This window comes from Crinia signifera, chromosome 9 (genome assembly GCF_055691185.1).
Source record: "Crinia signifera chromosome 9, ASM5569118v1, whole genome shotgun sequence".
NCBI lineage: Eukaryota > Metazoa > Chordata > Amphibia > Anura > Myobatrachidae > Crinia > Crinia signifera.
This window is the reverse complement of record NC_139225.1, coordinates 135,862,525-135,886,492: the sequence shown is the minus strand read 5'-3', so window position 1 is coordinate 135,886,492 and position 23,968 is coordinate 135,862,525. Positions and strand designations below refer to the sequence as shown.

Genomic DNA, 23,968 nt, shown 5'->3' with positions numbered 1-23,968 from the left:
GGTTGAGTATACAGCGGTTGGCGTGCAGGACCCTGGTTGTAATGGGAAGAGTAAGGTTGGAAGGAGGGTGGACGGGTATGATCAGAAACAGAGGGATATGCATATTGTGGGTACTGTTGGGGGGCAATTGCGGGTGGACGCTCATGTGTTAGCAATCTGTCAATCAAAGACATTTGAAATTCCTTCATATCCCTTTGATGGGCAATTAGAAATTCCTGCATCTCCCTTTGCCTTTGGAATTGCAATTGGTCAAAGGTGTGAATGAATTCTCGGGTATCTTGATTAAGACGCACAAAGAAATCATTATGCATATCCTGCTGGGCCTGTATGAAGCGGTCCAGTCTTGCATCCTCTCTAGCAGACATGGCTGCATCCAATTGCTCGAGCTTCTCAGTGAGGACTGTAGTCATGATGCGAGCCGCTTGCTCCGTCTTATTCATTCTGCGTCTCCTTTGCGGCACATTATATACTGTGGGGTTATAAAATGTGGTCAAAAAACTAATTTTGATTAATTTAATATTAACTATTTATACAGACAAGACACACATATTAAAGAGCGCTTTGAGGAGTATTTTGGTACACGCATAGGAGGCTTGGTACGCAAGTATAGGGGAAACATGCAAACTCCAGACACTTGAACGCCTTGTTTGCAAATATAGGGGAAACATGCAAACTCCACACACTTGGAGGCATGGAATGCAAGTATAGAGGAAACATGCAAACTCCACACACTTGGAGGCATAGTGCCAATGCCACCCATGACCTATGTGCTGTGATGCAGTATTATGCTAACCATTCAAAAAAAAAAATGCCTGTTTGCAAGTAATAACAAACTGGTGTAAACTTACTGTTTCCACGTAATGGAACGGTCGGAACTGGACCCATCTGGCTGGTCCCAGGCTGGGTGTTTGCAGGTAGCGGAACGGTCGGAACTGGACCCATCTGGCTGGTCCCAGGCTGGGTGTTTGCAGGTAGCGGAACGGTCGGAACTGGACCCATCTGGCTGGTCCCAGGCTGGGTGTTTGCAGGTAGCGGAACGGTCGGAACTGGACCCATCTGGCTGGTCCCAGGATGACTGTGTTCAGCTTCCAGAGGTTGCGGCTGTGTAACAGCCTGGGTGTGGGCAATGACATCTTGCGTCTCTGGCTGTAGCATCGGAGTATCCGTGATGTCGTCATCAAACAGTGGTGGAGGGGATGTGCTGCACTGTGGTACTGGAACTGGAGAAGTAATGGCCAAAGGTTCTTCAGCACAGGTGTTTTCTTGTGCAGCTGTTTGCTGGCGACATTCCGCCGCTCCGAGATTGGAGCAGAGAGCCAGTGGAGCGGCAAGGGCTGAATGCCCAAAAACACTTCTGCACTGTTCTAAAAACTCCCAGTCCCTGCGTGCTGCCCCACTGCGGGTACGGTTGTGGTCATTGACCTCGTGGAATTTGCGCTTGAGTGTTTTCAATTTGTTTATGATTTGCGATGTACTACGCACAAAACCTGCAGCTGCCAGCATCTGGGATATATTTTTATAGATGACAGCATCCTTAACGGTGCCTGTCATCTGCCTGGATATTTCATGTTCACCCCTTATTCTAAGGAGCTCCCTCACCTCCTCCTTAGACCAATTGGTTGTCATTATTGCAAGTTAAAACTGTGCAAAAAACGGAGTCACACTGCAGATGCTTACAGTGTGTGCAGGAAAAGTCTATTTCCTGGTTCTGGGCTTCCTGCACAGTAAAACAGCCAATCACAGTGAAGGACCATTGATTTCACTGTAAATACCGTTTCTGAGCCGATTTTTGCGCTAAAATACCGGTTCAGAAACGGGTAGGACCCTGCATTTTAACCGGTTAGAAAAAACGGCATTTTCTAACCGGTTAAATGGGACTGTGCCTTTCAGACCGCACACATTACCGTTTTAAAACGGTAAAAAAACGGCAATATACCGTTTTAAAAGTGCGGTCTGAAAGGGGCATAACTGTCTCTCATTCCTTTTTTCCCAAAAAATGTAACAGTGTAATGTGGGCTACTGTAGGTGAAATGAGGGAGCTTGCTAGACTAATGAAGAAGAGAGAGAGATTGCTGTTTTTTCAGGGAGTCTCCTGCAGAATGCAGGAGGGGAGGTAACTATGATGTAACAGTGTAATGTGGACTAGGTGAAATGAGGGAGATTGCTAGACTAATGAGGAAGAAAGGGAGATTGCTGCTATGTCAGGAAGTCTCCTGCAGAATGCAGGATGGGAGGTAACTATGATGTAACAGTGTAATGTGGACTAGGTGAGATGAGGGAGATTGGTAGACTAATAAGGGAGAGAGAGATTACTGTTATTTCAGGGAGTCTCCTGCAGAATGCAGGAGGGTAGGTAACTATGATGTAACAGTGTAATGTGGACTAGGTGAAATGAGGGAGATTGCTAGACTAATGAGGAAGAAAGGGAGATTGCTGCTATGTCAGGGAGTCTCCTGTAGAATGTAGGAGGGGAGGTAACTATGATGTAACAGTGTAATGTGGGCTAGGTGACATGAGGGAGATTGCTAGACTAATCAGGGAGAGAGGGAGATTACGGTTATTTCAGGGATTCTCCTGCAGAGTGCAGGAGGGTAGGTAACTATGATGTAACAGTGTAATGTGGACTAGGTGAAATGAGGGAGATTGCTAGACTAATGAGGAAGAAAGGGAGATTGCTGCTATGTCAGGGAGTCTCCTGTAGAATGCATGAGGGGAGGTAACTATGATGTAACAGTGTAATGTGGACTAGGTGAAATGAGGGAGATTGCTAGACTAATGAGGAAGAAAGGGAGATTGCTGCTATGTCAGGGAGTCTCCTGTAGAATGCAGGAGGGTAGGTAACTATGATGTAACAGTGTAATGTGGACTAGGTGAAATGAGGGAGATTGCTAGACTAATGAGGAAGAAAGGGAGATTGCTGCTATGTCAGTGAGTCTCCTGTAGAATGCAGGATAGGAGGTAACTATGATGTAACAGTGTAATGTGGGCTAGGTGACATGAGGGAGATTGCTAGACTAGTCAGGGAGATTGCTGCTATATCAGGGAGTCTCCTGCAGAATGCCGGAGGGTAGGCAACTATGGGCTAATACATCTGCCCCACTGAAAGCAAAGGTTCATATAGCTTTGTCACTCACAGATATGTGATACTGGATCATTTTCCTCTGTAAAAAAAAATGAGCACGTCTCATTTGGGCTCTTTATCTGCTTTTAGGACTTTTTTTGAAAATCTGAGGTAGTTTTAGGAAAAATTTCTACAGAAATCTAGAAAATGCTGAAGGGTTTACAAACTTTCAAGCACCACAATGTTTTTTTTTAAGCTTCAATATCTTATGGACAAAACCCGTTAAGCCCATACTACAGTTTTTACAATAAGCTTACGGATAATCGTTATTCTAGTTATTTTTATTAAACAACATATATCGTAAATGTTCTCTGTCTCTCAAGAACATCTTCAAATATGCATTGTTTTTAGTGTTTATAAATTTTTACCTCAGAATCTCCATAACCGTTGCTCTTGATGTTTGTACAGTGCTTCAGACAATGTTGGAGCTTTATAAATAAATTATGATAATCGAGTTAGAATGGAATGCATTGCATTAATTCAGAATTTCCATTGTCATAAAACAGTAATATTACAGCAATGTTCTAATCCCGTCCTTCCCTCTATCAACTGGCGCAGCTTAGTCACTGAGGGCCATGATCAAAGCCAACTGGCCCCACGAGAGGAGGAAATCTAAATAAGCCGCTTGATTCACATTGAAATTATTTAACAGAGAGCAGGAAAAAAAAACAAACACAAGACTCAAATCTATTCATTTTTAAAGCAAAGCTGCCCAGAGCTATGAATAATTGAGAGACAGAAAAACTGCGTTTTACAGGTCATAGAGCTGATAATTCCGACAAAAAGTACAGATCAAACACAACTTACTGACTGGAGATCAGTCACTCACTGGAGATCAGTATTTTGCGGTATACCCCAGCTTCTCCCTCTACATCAAAGTGGCTCACTAGTGACCTCTTTTAGAGTTGGACGCACTTTACAAAGAGTTTTTGATTGTAGCAAAGGAACAATTATGACGGGTAGTCTCAGCTCCACATAGCTTAAAACTTGCAGGTGGAAAATTGGGGAGACAAAAAGCATAGGGGGCTCCCCTAAAAAGCTGTTTACAGAGATACTTTATAGTAGTGCACAAAAATAGAATTTGTGGATTGACCTTTGCGCTAAACCTTCGCTGAGGGATATAGAGGAAAGTGAAGGCCACCTACCCACACCAAACAGTGGACACTACAGAAAGAATTTACCAATGTATCCCCTATGCGCTGGTTAAGGTATAATCCTTTTCCTCTTAGTTGGTTACCCAAAATAAAGAAAAAAAGGTTGTTGGAGGGAGCAGCTTGGTGGGACTGGAGCCTGGGAGACGATCAGGGACCCCTGGGATCCTCCATACTTGTAACAACTACGCTGTAGTCTTTGTGTGTGGACCACACGATCTGGTGAGAGTCCACCTTGCTGTTTCTTTTTATGTTCATGTTTTTAGAGTGAATAAAACTGTATTGCACCATCCAGTTTTTTCTTCTTTTTATGGATCAAGATACAAACCTGACGTATCGGTGACGTGACCGCTCCCCTGTGAAACGCTAATGTCTACAATTTAGTAGACATATCAAAAGGGTACGAGTCAAATCACAGAAACCTTTAAATATATTTATTTAAAAGTGTATATCAAAACTATATTACACTATTGTACCTATTTTTCTTTATTTTAGGTAACCAACTAAGAGGAAAAGGATTAAACCTTAACCAGCGCTTAGGGGATACATTGGTAAATTCTTTCTGTAGAGATACTTTATTCTAGTGCAGACTGGCTGGTGAGATAGGGGCCTAATCAGGATCACTCGGTGTGATCCGTATTCAGCTTCGGCAAGTTACACACTTTCGCCGGGCCCTTCATTGCGGGGAGGGATGGCCGGAGGCGGACGGGGCAGAAACGGCTCTGGACCATAGGATCGCCCAGCGATTTATGGGCGTCACCATGAAAATGCTGGGTGTTCCCATGGGAACGCAGGCGGGCTGATGTCTGCCGGGGGTGCGGGCGGCTGACATCATACTGTAGGGTGTCAACGCCCGCCCCGTCTTCTGTGATTTGCATAGGAAATAAAAGTCAGTTCAGACTCACTTTTATTTCCGACGGTTGAATAAATCATCAACGATTTCTCCTGTTAGCGGCTGTATGCGAAGGGATGGTACCGAGAGGTTTCAGCGGTGAGGGGGCAGGGCATTCGGCCGGATGGTGGGCGGCGTATCAGCGCTCAGTAAGCAGCAATTTTCACTGCATACCAAGCCAACATGAATAACCACCATAGAGTATTAACAGGCAAGCAATTATGTGTGTTTTGTGCAAAGACACATCAGCTGTACACTAGGCCCCCTATCTCGATACCGAAGCTGATGCTTATCGTACTAGCTAGATATCCAGTAAGTAAGAGGGATTCATAGTGTTAGTTGTATCAGTGTAAGAATAGTGATACCCACTGTATTCTCACTGGAAATCAGTGCCACTTACTATAGAACAAAAACACTGCCGATACACATTGTAAACCAGTCGCCATTGATTCCAGGTCAGTGCCACTCAATCAGTTCCACCCAGTCAGCCAATGGAGATCAGACACACTCTGGAGATCAGTGCCACTCAGTCAGAAAATGGCCTTAGGGCCCACTCTCTGCAGCTGATCACATCAGCCGATTGCGGAATGTGCACTCTATAAGAAAGACTTCTACTGACCAGGCAGCTCCTGTCGTGTGGGGGTGGATGTACATGTGGGCAGAAAGTGGATCAGGGCTAGTGTTACCATTAGACATCTCTACGCAGCTGCCTTCAGCGTTGACTCCTGGATGGTGCCACTGAGGCTGCGAGATCTACATTTATTGATGACTATTCCCTTAATCGATCTCCTCCGCTTACCTTTGCTCCCCCCTACAGTTAATACCAGCCAGTCTTTCAAAGATAAAGCTCCTCCTATCAGACCAGACGAGTTGCTAAGGTTGAGAGGACATCGAAGAGTAAACCCTTGATGGTTTCCGTCAACGGAGCCATTGGTATTTTCCATTTATGGCATGAAGCTATTGACAGAAAACCATCAATAGTTTGAACCATTGATGGGCATCCGTGCTGTGGTGGGTAATGAGTGGCAGGGCTAAGCATCATGTCCTACTGTGCTGGGGAAAAAAAGCCATCAATGTCGAAGGGCCTCTGCCATCAATAGCAAACAATTAATGGGTAATGGCCACCCCTAAGCTGAAAGCTGTCAATGGTGCTGGGTAAGAGCCAAATAACATGGGCTGTCCTGTGATCTGCTGTCCTCAGCCACTGTGGGAGATTAGCCTTGCCCACATACTGTATGTTTTAGAGAATTTATAATTGTATCATCTTTAGACTTTTTTTATTAACTTATTAACTTTTTATTACCTTACAGTCAAACTGGAAGCAACTTGGCCGGCTCTGATTGTTTATGAGAAGCACAGCGGATAGGACCGTTTATCCTAATGACTACAGTTGCTCGTGATTTTTCCAATATTTATACAGTATGTTTAACACGCTGTGTGCAAGTCCCACTCATTTTATTCTGCCCAGGATGATAACACATTTCTGGACAATGCAATCATTCCATCCCACTCTCTCAGCATGAAATAGCAAATGTACAGCTTGTCTTATTATATAAAGTCTATATTATGTGAAGCTGTAATAATCATAAGAACTGTGACTGCTGGCCACTGCTGGCCATAAACCCACTGTGCCACGGTACTGTGATGCTGGCCATACCCAGGGGCGGATTGGCCATAGAATTTACAGGGAAGATTCCCGGTAGGCCGACGCACCTGTGAGGCCACTTATAAGCCAGTCACTTATTTTTATGATTTGGCCCTGCCCAAAGTAGTGGCCATGTGCCACTCCTATATCCCACACACACCACATTTGCCAGTTCTCAGAGCAGAGCACTCGATACTGCAAATACTGATCTAAGGCGGATGCCCATCTATAGCCATTGTTACATCTGTTAAAGCAGGGGTGGGGAACCTCAGGCTCGGGGGCCATATGCGGCCCCCGTAGCCGGTTTGAGTGGCCCTCCCACCCACCTGGCAGCTTTGCCGGGAGTCAAGTACAGGGGTAGTTCTCGCGAGATTCCTCTTAATTAACAGCAGCTGGAGACTGTCAGTCCTATTCAGCGGCAGCTGCCGGAGCGTGGGACGGCTGCAGCAGGACAATTTGTAAGAGAAATTTTTACATATGGCCCCCGAAGGCTTTTTTCCCATACAAATGGCCCTTGGCACAAAAAAAGGTTCCCCACCCCTGTGTTAATAGTTTCTGTGGTGTGTTTGGGCTCCACTGGGGAGGATTGGGGATGGTTATTATATTCTGGTAATAAGTTGTGTCTTTGCTTGATGGAGGTATTGGAGTCTGTTTTCTGTCTCAGTGGGGGGAGTTGGATATGATTTGAAATGTTGAGGTTTATTGTTTGTCACAAGAGCTTTTAACAGTCTGGGGGTCACTTAACTGCCAAGCATATTGAAACCATCAACTTTCACCCAGATGTAGTGATAGCTCCTCCTTCATTTACTTTGGTGTTGCTCATGTGAGACCATTACTACAATTTTTTCCAGGGCTACTTTTAGTTCCCAATCCGCCTCTGGCCATACCCCACTGTGCCTATGGTATTGTGACTGCTGACCATAATCCCATTGTTTTTTTTCAGCACCCAGCAGGTCTCCCCCCCCCCCCCCCAAAAAAAAAAGGTAAGTGCCTTGGTTGGGCTGACTTGATGAGCGCCGGGGCCAAAGATTTGGATTTGGATTAGTCGCCGTGATTTGGACTTGGCTTTGTCAAGCGGTGGTGAAAGGCTTTGGATTTTTTTCAAAAATGGTGAAAAACCACCCAAATCGCATAATTGTTGCGGTTTTTTTTTGTCCCTAGAGTAATATTAACCTCAATAAAATTAATTTCCAGCCCTTTCCAGACAATTTGATCACTTTAAAGCGCACAATCTTGTTTTCATTCAATTGAGTTTTAATGTTTAGCTTGTATAACACTGCGTGGAGGCCGAACAATCACACACGGACCTTCATACAGTATACTATGGGTGCAGTACACACAACAAATGAATAAAGAAGAGAAAAATTGATTTGGATTTTTTTACTTTAATTATTTTTAATGTGCAGCTTGTATAATGCTGTGTGGATGCAGAACAATCACACACGGAACTTGTGGTGTATGTTACTATTGGGGTGCAGTACACAGAAAACAAAGAAAGAACAGCAAAATGCATTTTTATCATGTATTTTTTTTTTTTTATGGACGGGCCTTGGATAACACTGCGTGGACCGTGGAAGCAGAACAATCACACACGGATCTTGTTCTGCTTCTGACAGTAGTATATATATATACTGTATGGTGTATTGGATTGCAATGCAGCACACAACAGTGACCACACACCACAATGAAAAAAAAAATAACAATGAAGCTGATTGACAGCCTGCCTGTGTACGCCACTACACTGACTGACAGCCTGCCTAACACACAACCAGTACAATTACTACAATATAATGATGTATATTATATATATATATAATATATAATATAAAAGCTGACTGACATCCTGCCTGTGTACTACTGTACCCCACTACACTGACTGACAGCCTGTCTAACACACGACCAGTACAATTACTACAATGTAATTAAGTATATTATACTATATACTATATAGGGCTTATTTTCAGGGTAGGGCTTATATTAGCATGCCCCCAGTCCTGCTTTCACAGCCCCCAGTCCTCTGTTTACAGCACCATACCCCCAGTCCTGCTTTCACAGCCCCCAGTTACAGCACCATGCCCCCAGTCCTGCTTTCACAGCCCCCAGTCCTTTGTTTACAGCACCATGCCCCCAGTCCTGCTTTCACAGCCCCCAGTTACAGCACCATGCCCCCAGTCCTGCTTTCACAGCCCCCAGTTACAGCACCATGCCCCCAGTCCTGCTTTCACAGCCCCCAGTTACAGCACTATGCCCCCAGTCCTGCTCCTCACCTAAAACACTCTTCCAATTCCAGTTTCCAGTTGTTGTTCTTCTTGCTTTCTGCCGGCGCCGCTGCTACTCCACTTCCGCCTTGTACAGAAGCCACAGGATGAGCGCGGTGACATCATGCGCAGGGCTCAATGCATCACAGGGACCGGGAGCTGGGGTCTTCAATGGCAGAACAGCATTGTACTGTACAGCATCCCTCAAGGGGCGATGAATGGGGTTAGAGCGGACCTGGGGGCATTGAAGTTAGTGTACACACTCGAGTAATGGGAATTTTTATAGGGCTTATTTTCGGGGTAGGGTTTATTTTGGACCAGTTTCCAAAAGCCAGGGTAGGGCTTATTTTCGGGTAGGGCTTATTATCAGTGAAGCACGGTAGTATCCCTATGCTACAGAGACTTTTCATCATAGCCTGGATTCCGAGGGTGGGTGTGTGGGACCGAGCTGCCGTCAGATTAAGCTAGATTGACTGTATATTTGATTTTCTGTTTCTTGTCTGTATCCTTATTTTGAAGTGTCTTATCTGCGTGTTACAGAATGTGATTTCCCATGCACTGATCTATACTGGATGGACACATATTTGCATTCTCTTGAATGTGTGCTCCATGCATAATGTTTGACATTTTGTAAATGATAAGTGACGTGCACTAGTTCTGCTGCTGTGTCCCTTTCTCCTACTGTTTTATAAAATGTGAATGTGATTCTGACGGATGCATATTTTAGACAGGTACCGAGTGTTCTTAGCCCCACCTACCGTAGGGATCGCTCACACCCTCCGAATGCGGTAAGACGCCGAGTGTACGGACCGCGAGTGGATGTTTCATGTGAACACCTCCTCCATCTGTGGGAACCTCCCCCATACTCCGATGGTCGCCGACCATCGAATGATGGACCGAGCGGTCAGGCAGCACCGTGTGCTCCAGACCACTCGGACATTTTTCCCTATGAAAGCAGGGATATGGGTGAGCAGCTGGCATCCGTCTATGTCAGCTGTCCGCCCTCTACACGTGCGTCACGGCCGCATTACCATACGTACGCCCAGCATTTTCATGGGAGCACCCATGAAGCGTGGGGTGTACGCATATGGTAATGAGCCCAAACAGCCCTTCACGCTCCTCTCCACCCCCTGCTCAAATGGATCCATATGATCATTTTCTGCACGGACCTCACTCCGTGTTTGGATGTGTGAGGCATTCGCACGTGCGCAGATACGCCTCTGCACTAGGGTGGCCAATCCCGGGATCGGGATCGGCGGGATCCCGGGATTTGGCCCCCAAAACGCCGGGATTTCAATCCCGGGATTGGAATTTCCAATCCCGGGATTTCGGGATTAAACTGCGCATGCGCAGTTTAATGCCGGGCAGCGTCTGAGCACTCAGACGCTGCCCGGCTTCTCCCAATCCCCGCAGTGCGCAGCGTGACGAGGTCGCAGTGCGCAGCGTGACGAGGTCACGCTGCGAGGTCACGCTGCGCAGGGCACAGCCGCACGTCCACGGCTGCCCGCCCGCCCGTCCAGCGCTCCCAGCCACCTGCCCGCCCACCCACCCAGCGCTGACGGCCGGCAGCACTCACGGCCGGCCACCCGCCCGCTCACCCACCCAGCGCTCACGGGGACCCAGCGGCATCGGTCCCTGCCACCCACCCGCCCACCCAGCGGTACCTGCCAAAGGTACCTGCCACCCACCCACCCACCCACCCACCCAGCGGTACCTGCCAAAGGTACCTGCCACCCACCCGCCCACCTAGCGGTCCCTGCCACACACCCGCCCTCCCACCCAGCGCTCCCTGCCACCCACCCGCCCTCCCACCCAGCGGTCCCTGCCACCCAGCGGTCCCTGCCACCCACCCGCCCAGCGCTTGGGCGGCCAGGGTGTTTTTTATTAATTTAGGGAAGCCAATCCCGGGATCCCGGGAATCCCGGGATTGAGCATTTTTCAATCCCGAATCCCGGGATTGAAAAAATGCCCCGGGATTGGCATCCCTACTCTGCACATGCGCAAATACCAAACATCGGCCGTCCGACCGCACACGGAGCCGTCCGACTCAATCAGAATAAGGGCCACTGGTAAGTAGACCATCGCCGGGATCTTGACATCACTCACAATGCCGGCGCTGGGATCTCAGCTATGGGCATCCCGATAGATAGTAGGCCGGGAGAGGTTAGGGTTAGGCTCTGGGGGCCAGTACCATCCCAAGCCCATAGTCCCTTGCGTGACTTCCTAGTGAAAACCACCAGCGGGTTTAGACTCTGCGCCTCTGCCATAGTATTCGCCAATTCTCTGTTCGCCTGTGCCCTCCGTATTCCTGTACTCATCTATTGCATATGCACCACTATATGAAGTCTCCTCAGTTCCATTATCCATCAGTGTCTACAGACCCACTTAGGTCACAGCCGGGAACACAGCGCCCCCAAGGCCTGACATGGCAATTCGACCTACAGTAGGCTGTGAGAAGGATTAAACCTGGGTTGCCCTCTGTACAATGGGCGACCTGGGTTTAATGGTAAAGCTCTTGACCTAGGTGGGAGTCATGCCAATCCCGTTTCCGATCCGATATTGCGATCCGGATCTGACCCAACTTTGCAATGTACAGATGGAGCCGCTGCCGTTCTAGCAAGGGACGCATGCGCACGAGTCTCTCTCGCGCACCGTGGCAACGGAACCTGCCTGGGGTCCCCGCAATCTTCCCCACCGTCACCGCCGGTCCCCCTCGCCACCCCGACACCCCCCCCCTCCCCGATCTGGGCAGCGTCTCCCTGAAGTAGAGACGGGCAGGGAGATGCTGCCCAGCCGCCGTGATACTGGCGATGCGTGTGCGTGTGAGACGCACGCACGTCCCAGTCCCCAGGGGTGCCGAGGGGGGGGTGAGCAGGTACAATTTACCCGGGCCCGAGCCTGTCAGGGGGGGCCCTGGTTTGGGATTACCGTGATCGGCGACAGGAGGATACTTAGAGTAGGTAGTCCCTGGGTGCCAGGAGGAACTGGGTCAGAGAGAGGCCACCTCCTGTGGGAGTACTACCCACTCCGCAGAATCCAGCCTGCCCTGCTCCCCACATTCCCATCCCAACCGCCACCAGCAGCAGCCGGTGCCATATCTCCAGTCTAGCAGTCCCAATCCTGGTTCCCCTCTAATGTCCAGGTCACTGTGTTCAAGGTCACTGTGTCCAAGGTGGAAGGTGGGTTGCTGGTTGTTCTGTGTCTGCTGCCTCCCTCCATGCTGCTGGGGCTGAGATCCAACTCTGGAAGTCAGCATGTAACCCCTGGCAGAGAATGTTAACCCCTGGCAAAGAATGTAACCCATGACAGAGCATGTAACTCCATGGCAACGAGCATGTTAACCCCTGGCAGAGCAGGTTAATCCCATGGCAATGAGCATGTTGACCCCCCTAATATTACAATATTGCATTTAATTATATAAAATTTATACTTTTTTAAAGCAGTGTGTCCGCATGACCCCCTTAATATGCAATGAGCATTACGGTGTGTGGAATAACATGTAATAGGCATTATGGAATATGGTAAAATATGTAATAGGTATTACGGTGTATGGCATAATGTGTACTGCCCACTACGGTGTGTGGCATAATGTGTAATGCCCACTACAGTGTGTGGCATAATGTGTAATGAGCATTATGGCATGTGGTATAATATGTAATGGATGTGTGACGTGTAATAGACATTACGGTGTAAATTTTTGTCCCTGTATCCACCTTGGAAGCAGTGGCGTTACAATGGGCAGAGTGTGCAGGGAGCTCCGCCCGTGGGGGCCCCAGGAAGTTGTTGTACCGGGGCCCAGGATTTCTCTTGGCGGCCCTGCCAGTCCCTATTGCCGGTGCTCACCAGTGAAAGAAATCTGGTGGGCGCCGGGCAAAGATGTAGCATGGTACATCTGTAAAAGGGGTAATAGTGATAGCATTGGGTAGTTCGAAACCTACAGTATACCGCTTTCACACTGCAAAGATCTTGATGCCCGATCCCACCCGACTCCATCTCTGTTCCAATCCTTTCACACTAAACTCAGGTCGCCCCTATTACACATTGTGACCCAGGCTTAAACCCTACTATAATCAGGTCGAATTGCTGGGTTGCTCGACCTGGGATATTAGGTTTGATGATTTCACACCGAACCTTGACTCGGGTTTAACCAGGCAACAACCCGGCAATAACCCAGGATTAAGTTGCGATGAGAAAGGGGTATCAATGGATGTGTCCTCTTTTGTACAGAAGCTGCGGATGTCCCTGACAATGGGAGACGGCTCGATTAGGCTCAATGTTTCTCATTGTCTCTCAGAGATGCTGACAGGAAATATTTGCATTTCTACCTGATAATCCATCCTGGTATTCTCAGTGCGGATGAACGTCGCTCTGTGGAAATCATGCCTCAGTAACTATAAGCACAGCACAGGATATAAGGGATGACGCCTCTCTATCCGGATGAGTCTGGCAGGGTACAGCTATTGCCTCATACATGTGCATTGGAGATAACTGACATTCATGTGAAGTGAACGGTCATTTAGCCTTAGAGCGATGCAAATTAAAAAGAACAATCTTAATCCTCACACTTTTGGGTCAGTATGCGATCATTGAAGACACTAATTGAAGACACAGCTTCGCGCATGGAGACCGAAAAGGTCATTTAGGAATCTTTAGGCCTGCAGCACAAATGCCACTTCATGACGTCATGGGCCAATTTGTGCTCTGCTGAACTTTATAGCGGGAAACACAGGAATTCATGAATGGCATGTGCGGACTGAGAACCAGAAGGGTTCTAGAGGTGCTTGTGGAATGCCAAATAGGTGCACACATATTGGGGCTGTTGAACACAAGTTGGCCACACTTGGGGCCTGTTTCAGACCTGCAATTTTGGCAGGTGAACAAAACCATGCTGCACTGCAGGTGGGGCAGATGTAACATGTGCAGAGAGAGTTAGATTTGGGGGAGTTATTTTGTTTCTGTGCAGCGTAAATACTGGCTGCTTTATTCTTACACTGCAATTCAGTTTGAACGCACTCCACTCAAATCTAACACTCTCTGCACATGTTACATCTCCCCACCTGCAGTGCAGCGTGGTTTTGTCCATCTGCAAAAAATTCAGACTTGCTGAGAGGTCTGGTCCAGTTCCCCGCTGCGGAATTGTGTGCATGGTGCTTATTGCAGGCGCTAAGAGCCTGATTCAGACCTGTTCGCTAGGCTGCGTATACTCGCAGCCTAGCATACAGGTAAACCCTGCACGCTGACCCACCAATCAGTCCCCATTCACACCCACAGCCATTGATGAGTTAATATTTGATGGTCATAATCGATGGTAACCTTGATGGTTAACCTTGGTGGTATAAAACCATCTGCAAGTAAACTACCAATGTCTCGCACCAATGGTCTTGCCTACATTACTTTTAACTGGACTGTGGGCCAATGAGAGCCTGGGGATAGTGCTTCAAGGGTGTCAGGGGGCGGAGCTATGCTTTATGTCCCGACATCTTGCAGAAAAAAACCATTGGGAGGTTCTGGACTATCGATGGTAGAAAACCATCTGGTTCTCCCCCAATCGATGGTAAAAGTATTTTACATCAGGAGCAGATAACAATTGATGATTTTAAATCATCGATGGTTAGTGGCCATCCCAACACAGCCTGCTTGCAGCCACGCAGCGCAATTAGTTTGTGAGGTAGGTCCAAGGTATATCCTGGCACAATGGTAATTAGTTTTCATATAACCCAGCAAATACCTCACATTTCATTGCATGTTCTGTGGCAGCTGTGAGAGAGATTACAGTGGACGCAACCCCCTCAGGGACACTGCAGGTTTCATGTCGCAGGAAAGCTGGAGGCTGTATAAGTGTGAGATGGCAATTGACCATTTATTAATGAGGCACGAGGGATTGTAGTGTTATTTGCGTTGTAATTCTTTCCGCCTCTGCACTGTCTCTGTCTGATTTAGGTCCCTCTCTATCTGCAATAGACACAGGAAGCTGGACAGTTTGCTTTTCTAGGACTTCTGTTGTAGTGTTGTAGAAAAACAGATGATTTGGCAAAATCTAAATGACGCACAGATGCTGCATATATTCTGATAACTGAAATGAGGATAGGTTGGATTAGGGTCATTACCAGGGTTGCCTACCCTCCTGGAATGGCCAGGAGGGTCCCGGAAATCGGTTCCCCCTCCTAGAACCCCGAAAAGGGGGCAACCCTCCTGTATAACCCCCCATCTCCCGCAAATTGCCCCTCGACGGGGGTGTCCACGGGTAAAATTACGTAATGGCAGCATTTTAGCTGTGCCCCCCACAGTGCAATGTCTGAAATACCGGCATTACACGGCGGGGTGTGTGGTCAAAAGGACGAGATTACCATAGGCACACCCCCCCAACAGGATAACCCGTCTGTGGCGCTGCCCCCAAGCCGGCTCTTTTTCCTCTCGGCGATGGCCCCGCCCCCTGCCTAACAGAGCTGGCTGCCCTCTACCGGAGAGGGCAGCTCCAAAGTCGGCAAGTATGGTCATTACTGGTGTGGACCATGGCAGCGTTACCATCCCTGCCCCAGGGCATCTACAGTAGAGCTGCATCAAAATTGTCACTGGAAGATTTAGGACATGCACCTTGCAGTCTTTGGGGTAGGGATGGACATCGCATTGCAATGTTTCTTAACCATCGATGATTTTGTTTTGATGGTACTACTTTTAATGGTGGCATTCCGGTGCTTGCCACCATTGAATGGTAAACATTTAATGGTGATTCCATGGTCCCGCTTCCCAAGTCAGCCAAGATATTTGCACATGTGCAAAAAAAGGGCTTTCTTTGCACATGCACAAATCATATTGATTTTTATTATCAATCGAATTCTTGTGATGCAATGGTGAGTTACCATCACATCGAAAGATACGATGGGGGAAGCCCAGCCATCATTTGATGGTGGGCTTCCGATGTCCATCCCTAATTTGGAGCCCCTGTTTCCCCATCTGTGAAATAAATCGTCCCCTCTGCATTTGCCAGAAGTGCCAGGTGGCCAATCCAGCCCTGTACTGAACGATCTGTGCATTCCGTTGTTATTCCTATGCTTGCTAGGCAATCTTACTAGATAAGACAATGCATGCACTGTCTATCTGAGCAGGCGATGGTGACATACAGGACCACACATCACCATCGCCCCCCACAGTGCAATGTCTGAAATACCGGCATTACACGGCGGGGTGTGTGGTCAAAAGGACGAGATTACCATAGGCACACCCCCCCAACAGGATAACCCGTCTGTGGCGCTGCCCCCAAGCCGGCTCTTTTTCCTCTCGGCGATGGCCCCGCCCCCTGCCTAACAGAGCTGGCTGCCCTCTACCGGAGAGGGCAGCTCCAAAGTCGGCAAGTATGGTCATTACTGGTGTGGACCATGGCAGCGTTACCATCCCTGCCCCAGGGCATCTACAGTAGAGCTGCATCAAAATTGTCACTGGAAGATTTAGGACATGCACCTTGCAGTCTTTGGGGTAGGGATGGACATCGCATTGCAATGTTTCTTAACCATCGATGATTTTGTTTTGATGGTACTACTTTTAATGGTGGCATTCCGGTGCTTGCCACCATTGAATGGTAAACATTTAATGGTGATTCCATGGTCCCGCTTCCCAAGTCAGCCAAGATATTTGCACATGTGCAAAAAAAGGGCTTTCTTTGCACATGCACAAATCATATTGATTTTTATTATCAATCGAATTCTTGTGATGCAATGGTGAGTTACCATCACATCGAAAGATACGATGGGGGAAGCCCAGCCATCATTTGATGGTGGGCTTCCGATGTCCATCCCTAATTTGGAGCCCCTGTTTCCCCATCTGTGAAATAAATCGTCCCCTCTGCATTTGCCAGAAGTGCCAGGTGGCCAATCCAGCCCTGTACTGAACGATCTGTGCATTCCGTTGTTATTCCTATGCTTGCTAGGCAATCTTACTAGATAAGACAATGCATGCACTGTCTATCTGAGCAGGCGATGGTGACATACAGGACCACACATCACCATCGCTATAGGTTGCACTCACAGGCCTTTATTCAGATCTGATCGCAGTACAAATTTGTTTGGAAAATGGGCAAAACCATGTGCACTGCAGGTGGGCCAGATGTAACGTGCAGAGAGAGTTAGATTTGTGGGAGTTATTTTGTATCTGTGCAGGGTAAATACTGGCTGTATTATTTTTACACTGAAATTTTCAGTTTCAACACACCCCACCCAAATTTAACTCTCTCTGCACATGTTACATCTGCCCCACCTGCAGTGCACATGGTTTTGCCCATTTTCCAAACAAATTTGCACTGCAATCAGATCTGAATAAGGGCCACAGAGTGATCAGTGTTTACTTTCTGAACGATCTAGACAGCCCAAAACCGCTAGGCGTGTATGGGCCTTTAGAAGCAAGCTATGCCAAATAGTCACGTTGTAGTTGTTGGGATCAGTAACCATTAGATAATGACAATCATCTCATGAGTACCTGCATACTGTATGTATAACAAATCTATTTAAAATAATAATTATTTATAAATGAAAGTAAGTGACTTAATAATAAGACATAGGAATCCAGAGTATGGGATGGTGCACCATATTTACCGATGGGTGCTATGTCACAGCAATGATCATTGGAGGCTTTAAACGATGTTTGAAGATGGCAACACAAGATGCCCATTAGTAATTCTCCCCTTTGGGTTCACATACTGGGTAGGGATGCCCATCAGAAGGGCGGGTTCAGCTCCTAACTGTCATTTAGCAAACACAGGCTTTAACATGGCAGGTAGAAGCTGATTGGGTGGCACTTTAAAACTCTCTAAAGCTCCGTACACACAGGGAGATTTCAGTCAATATCACTGGGGATATAGTCGTTGAGCAACCATATCCCTGTGTGTACAGGGCGGCGGTTGCTAGGAGCGGGCACCCGCAAACAACCCAGTACTGGTCACTGGCCATAGGAGCTCCTGCGAGCATTGCTGGTCTCTGATGAAAACAGGACACTCATCGCTTTTGGTCGCTGTGCGATATTAAGTCAAAATTGCTCAATGACCAAATAGCTCCGTGTGTACAAAGCTTAAGGTTTGATACATCTACAGCCTAATATCTTCATCATGATCATTGGGGAAATAGCATGTGGAATGTGTACATTATACAACAACATAGAACCTGGTTTTGCTTTGGCGATGAAGCTTGCCGTAAATCCCCAGGTGAGCGCCAACAAGGGGTTACTGTAATATGATGTATGTTTCGGGAGCCCGCTTCATGTCACCTGCCTTGTGCTGTTCATTTCAAGGTGCCTGGTTTCATGGCTGGGCAGTCAACCATTTTTTGTTTGCCCGTGTAAAAGATTGACTGCAATTTCTTTGGCTTGAAAGCACCATATTGAGGTCACTCCAAGTTCAGTGTTCAATCTTTATAGGGGAATACAATGTATCATACTGTAGGCATACTTCCCATAGCTGACGCTTCAGATAACGTCTATACTGTACTAACACTACAATGTTACAATCTCATTTCTTAGCTACAGACTCATTCATTGAAAGTCCTACAGTGCTCAGTCTCACTGATTGATAGTCCCTTTGCCTTACAGTGAATGCAGCATCCTATACAGCTGTAGCGGCAGAGAATCCTGTGCAGGCTGTAAGCTTAACCCTTAACTTATACCGTAGACCAGGCATGTCCAAACTATGGCCCTCCAGCTGTTGTGAAACTACAAGTCCCATCATGCCTTGCCACAGTTTTGCTATTAGGGAATGCTAAAACTATGGCAAGGCATGCTGGGATGTGTAGGGGCACAGTTTGGACATGCCTGGCGTAGACTGATGCTGGATGATTCACAGCATGCCGATATTGTTAATGATATCTACCATACACAGTGAACGATATCCTTAATAATATCGTTTAGTGACGTCACCCATCCCTCGCTCCATGCATGCACCCTTGCTGATATAGTCAACATTGAGCTGCAAGTACAGGCAGTGGCGTTGAGGGGGTCCTGCTCCTCTCTCGCCCATTGCAGGGAGCCTCGCAGTGGGGAGAGAGTGCCGTGTGCTGAGCCGGGGAGAGAGGCAGCTGCTGCGGCAGCCTGTCCTCTCTCTCATTCTCATTTATTTTTATTCACAAGGGTGTGGAAATACCCCTCCCAAACGGGGACTGATCATAGACTGACTCATGATAGACAGTCATATGGCCGACCACTAATGGTCGACAGTCAAAAGGTTGACATGGATTAAAGGTTGACACACAATAGGTCGACAGGGTCTAAAGGTCAACATGGTCAAAAGGTCGACATGAAAAAAGGTCAACATGCAATTTTTTACTAATTTTTCAGCCGACATATGCCGACAGGCGGTATTTCATGCCCTACCATCCACTAGGACGTGGAGAGAGAATAAAATAGTGTGCCGAATGCAGCGAGGCACCGTGCCCGAAGAATGGTGAGGGGACGCGGTACACATAGACAGTGTCCATGTCGACCTATGTCGACATTTTGACCCTGTCGACCATATGACTGTCTATGTTTTATACCATAACCTAAAATTAGCATTATCGATTATGTTATCACACCATATGTATAGACCTTCAGATATAAGAACAGAACAGCACAGTACATACCAGCATATCAGTACAGGGTTTGAATAATGGCTCGTTATTTGTGTAATGAAGTAATTGTTTTCTTCTTGCAGCCATTTCCGCATCATCCATCAAATAAGACGGTAATTTGCCTTTGGCTGTTGTCAGTTGTTCTAAGATACTAGATGAGAACGATGTCAATGAGTTCCTGCCAGAGTGGTGTTAATGTAAGATCTCCGGCAGCACTGGAGGCATCAGGTAAGTTATGTGAAAGGTAGTTCTCTAAAGCTGGCTACACACACAAAGATTTATCTGCCAATCTGTCTAGAGGGAACGAAAATCTGGCAATGTACAGTATGGAAGAGAAGGAGGATCAATCATGTGCTTCCAACACTGGAAAATGGCTAAAAACGATTGTTCGGATTAGTTTGATAAATCAAACGGCTTTAACCAATTTATCTGAATTACTATTGTTTGTCTTCCTGCATTTGGGAGCAAATGGTTGATTCTCATATGTCCCTATACATTACTAGACAGACGTTCGCACCAAATAGATTGGACAGATAAATCTAGGTGTGTACCCAGCTTAAGGGTTAATATTCTGAAGCTCTGCGGTATACCAGGAGAGGTTTACAGTATTTAAAGGACAATACTCACTGGGTTTCCATTTTGCATGGATAGATCCTTATAATCACAATATATTAAACATACAATATTAAACATGTAATGTGATTATATAATAAGGCACTTGTGTACTAGCACGGCGCCCATCGCTACGCAGACCATATCGCATGCGATGCGATGCGATATTGCCCGATGTTCTACAATGTCATACAATTTAAAAATTGTATGGCATTGTATATGGCATACAATGCGATGGGATGTGATTATAAATTGTATAAGCACCCTAATGGGTGCTTACAATGCTTAAATGCACCCCCACGCCACCCCCCAAGTATAAACGTGAACCTGAAGCGTGGCGAGCGCAGCGAGCCCGCGAGGGGTGGCGGTACGCGTCCTACGACCTTTTCATACCCCCACTATCCACGTCGGTGTGGAGTTGATTTTATAAAGTGTGGCGAGCGCAGCGAGCCACCGTGCCCGAAGTGTGGCGAGCGTTGGCAGCCTGTACTTGGCTGGATGGGTCGTGGGCCAATCAAAATATGGGAGGGTGGGCTTCATGGGTGTCAGGGTTGAGCTATGCTCCGTGTCCTAGTCCCTTGGGAAAAAAAACTATTTGTTTATGCTTGATATCGATGGTTCTCCATCGATGGCAAAACTAATTTATACCAGCCATAAACCATTGATAATTTAGAATCATCAATGGTCGATGGCCATCCCTACTAGTGTGTAGTTAGATTTCCTTCCTGGATGACCAGTTGTAGCAGAATACTTTAAATATAGATGTGTTCATGTTCAACTTTGCTGCTGCATATGTACGTATTGTGACTATGGGCGAGATGCTCCACAGGAGGGGCTTCGCTGCGGGGGGTTACGCCAATTCTAGATGGCGTAACTCAATAGAAACCTGTGGGCTTCCCTTTGCGTCCCCCGCCGATCCACCCCCCCCCCCCCACCCCCCTTACCTGTGTTAGGGCAGCCTCCTGCTGTGCTGCCTGGACAAGTGACGTCCTCCTCCTTGCACCGCTTCCACTGCTCCGCTTCCGGGTGCATGGAGGAGGAAGCAGAGACCTGGCAGCTGGGTAATGGTCAAGGGAGGGAGGAGGAACCCACAGCACAATGCAAAGGACAGCTCTTAACGCAAGAGCTGTCCTATTAATTGCATATGTTAGTGCATATGCAATTATTAACAATGCGAATGCCGGCGATGCGTGGCGGAGGATGTTAGAGAATCCTGCCCAAACTGTGCCCACGTTCAATCCATTCCTGGAAGTGTTTGCACCATGAATGACATGGGTCGAGGGAAAGAATGCCGCACATGTGCACGTTTGTGGGCACTCTTTGCCCTGAATATTTATAGTCACGGCAAAGGTGAGTGTGGCCACATCTGTAGATTCAGATATTTATTGTATGTTAGGGAAAAGGAGATCTGAAATCGATCACTCAATCATCTAATGTAGACTCAGGGACTTGGCACACCACACCGTAATCAGTATGCCATACATGACTAATGAAAAACTAAAGAAGGGATAATGATGACATGAAGGCTGAACTGGGACTCAAACACTAAAATAGGGAAGCGGGAAGAGGTTAAACGAAAAGGGCTACAAAAAGTAAAACTGGCATTTGAGATTAAATTTGTTAAAAAAAGACAAAAAGGAGATTAAGGTAAAATAAGGAAAGAAGCGGAGGAAAAGAGAAATGTGTTAGTGTTCTGTCAACGTCTCTAACAGTGATAGATGTTTCAATAAAAGAGAAAAGTTTAACGGAGCCCAAAACAAAATCTGGCACAGTCTGATCCAAGTTATTAAATATCAGGACATCAAGATATAATAATACAATGTAAGAGAGAGGCAACTTCTAGAAAAGAACGTTAAGGCTAATAGAAGTAAAGATGTGTCCTTCCTTTTCTTGCGTTTTTAAGTCAGTTGTGCCTAACCATCATACTTAGCATCGGTTGTGTTTCTCTTCATTTAGGACACATATTTTTATGCACTGGGTTTGCCTATCACATGGACTACAAGTAAGACAACCAACTCGTGGCACCCATGCAAGTGTCTTCTGACACCTTAAGAAACCCATTGTAGGAACAACTGCCATTTTATAAAGATAACCGTATGTAACAATTTTTAGTTGTTTGACCTTGTGTTTGTGTTATTTCGTAATTGCCTATACCCGAGACTATTGACAATGACAATTATTCCCCCAAAAATATGCTTTTGTGACCCAAACAGAGACATTTTTTGATACCTCAGTATAGCTGCAATGCTGTGGCTACAGAGCAGTCCAACTCTGCCAAATGGAAGCCCAATAACATGGACTGTACCTCTGGATGGGATCCATTGGTGGACTCCAGGAAGGTGCTGATGCCTTCACTAAACATCAGGTTGGACCTTATAAAACAATTTGTTAGTGCTCTAGATAAGAATTTGTCAGCCTTCAAGACTTCGTTGCTAAATGGTCTTGTGGGACCACAGATTACAAAGATCCTGCAGAACAAGGAATTCCCAAAGATGCTCGCATAAGGCCCATACACACTGGGCGACTTTCGTGTGAAAGCCGCTCAGTTTTCTCATCACCCAGTGTGTATGGCCCGGCGATAAGTGGTGAGCACTGTTGCACGCCACCGCATCATTGTTGCCGGCCACAGCTCATCTGCTGGTATTACCAGCAGATGAGAGGCTTTGTCGACAGCTTTCCATAGCGCTGCGTATGGAAAGCCGCCCGTAGCCCGCTTACAGCGTCGGGCGGGGGAAAGCTGCTCAGTGTGCATGTACTGACCGGCTTCCCCCCCCAGCGATGACAACGATCATCGCTGTGCATACACCCTGGCAAAATCACCCAGTGTGTATGGACTTTTAGAAGAAGGAAACTGCTTGGACCAGTATTAAAGCAGTGACTAATGGCTTCCTGGGCAACCACAAGGCCAAATCTATGTGCTGTTGGTTGAGACTTTGGTGAAGAAAATCGGTTCAATGGGGTACTCAATGTTTTTCAAAGTCTATATTCTTGATGCTTATCTTAAGAAATTTGAGGAGGTTTCATGAAAGTTTCCTCGAAGGAGCAAGGAAAACACTTATATACTGAAGCTCTTCTAATTCTTTGCGGTCAAATTTGTTCAACTTTATACAGTATGTTCATTTTCATAGATACGTCGATTTTTTTTTCTCACATTGTGTAAAAGAAAATGATAATTTGCCCTTTTCTCATCTGAAAAAGGTAAATTTCAAAGTATAAAATGTCGGTCGCAAAAGCAAAATTTTAATGTAATGAATACCAATTTGTCATACTTCTTATATATAAGTAATTAAGAAACAACACTTACCACAAGGCCAAATCTACCATTAGGAAGCTTAAACAGCTAGTGACTGTGAAGGGGGGGGGGTATGCCTATCACAAAATAATGATGTCTATGAGGAAGACACCTTTTGTTGCATTTAATACATGTGGCACCTGGGGAACTTCTACACTTTCACTGCCATGAAATAATTGTTGGCAGTGTGTGTGTGTGTGTGTGTGTGTGTGTGTGTGTGTTGGGGGGGGGGGGGGGGGATAGTAGATGCCCTTAACAACCGAAAAATAACAAGTTTGTGCACAAGAAAAGTGTACATCTGCAATTAACTGAATACAGCTAATAGCTGTCACAAATGTAGAGCTAACCGCTTTGTATTAAGTAGCTTATTAGAAACCAGTGATTCAGAGAGTTGCACAGTAAAGGGATTGT

The 23,968-nt window shown here is 46.7% G+C and overlaps 1 long non-coding RNA gene across 1 annotated transcript; it reads left to right on the top strand.

Moving 5' to 3' along the window:
- Positions 1-18,121: 18,121 nt before the first annotated feature.
- Positions 18,122-22,356, top strand: LOC146036799 (uncharacterized). The gene is made up of 3 exons (XR_014460969.1): positions 18,122-18,257; positions 19,737-19,881; positions 22,222-22,356. It is a non-coding gene; the product is annotated as an uncharacterized LOC146036799 (long non-coding RNA).
- Positions 22,357-23,968: the final 1,612 nt, after the last annotated feature.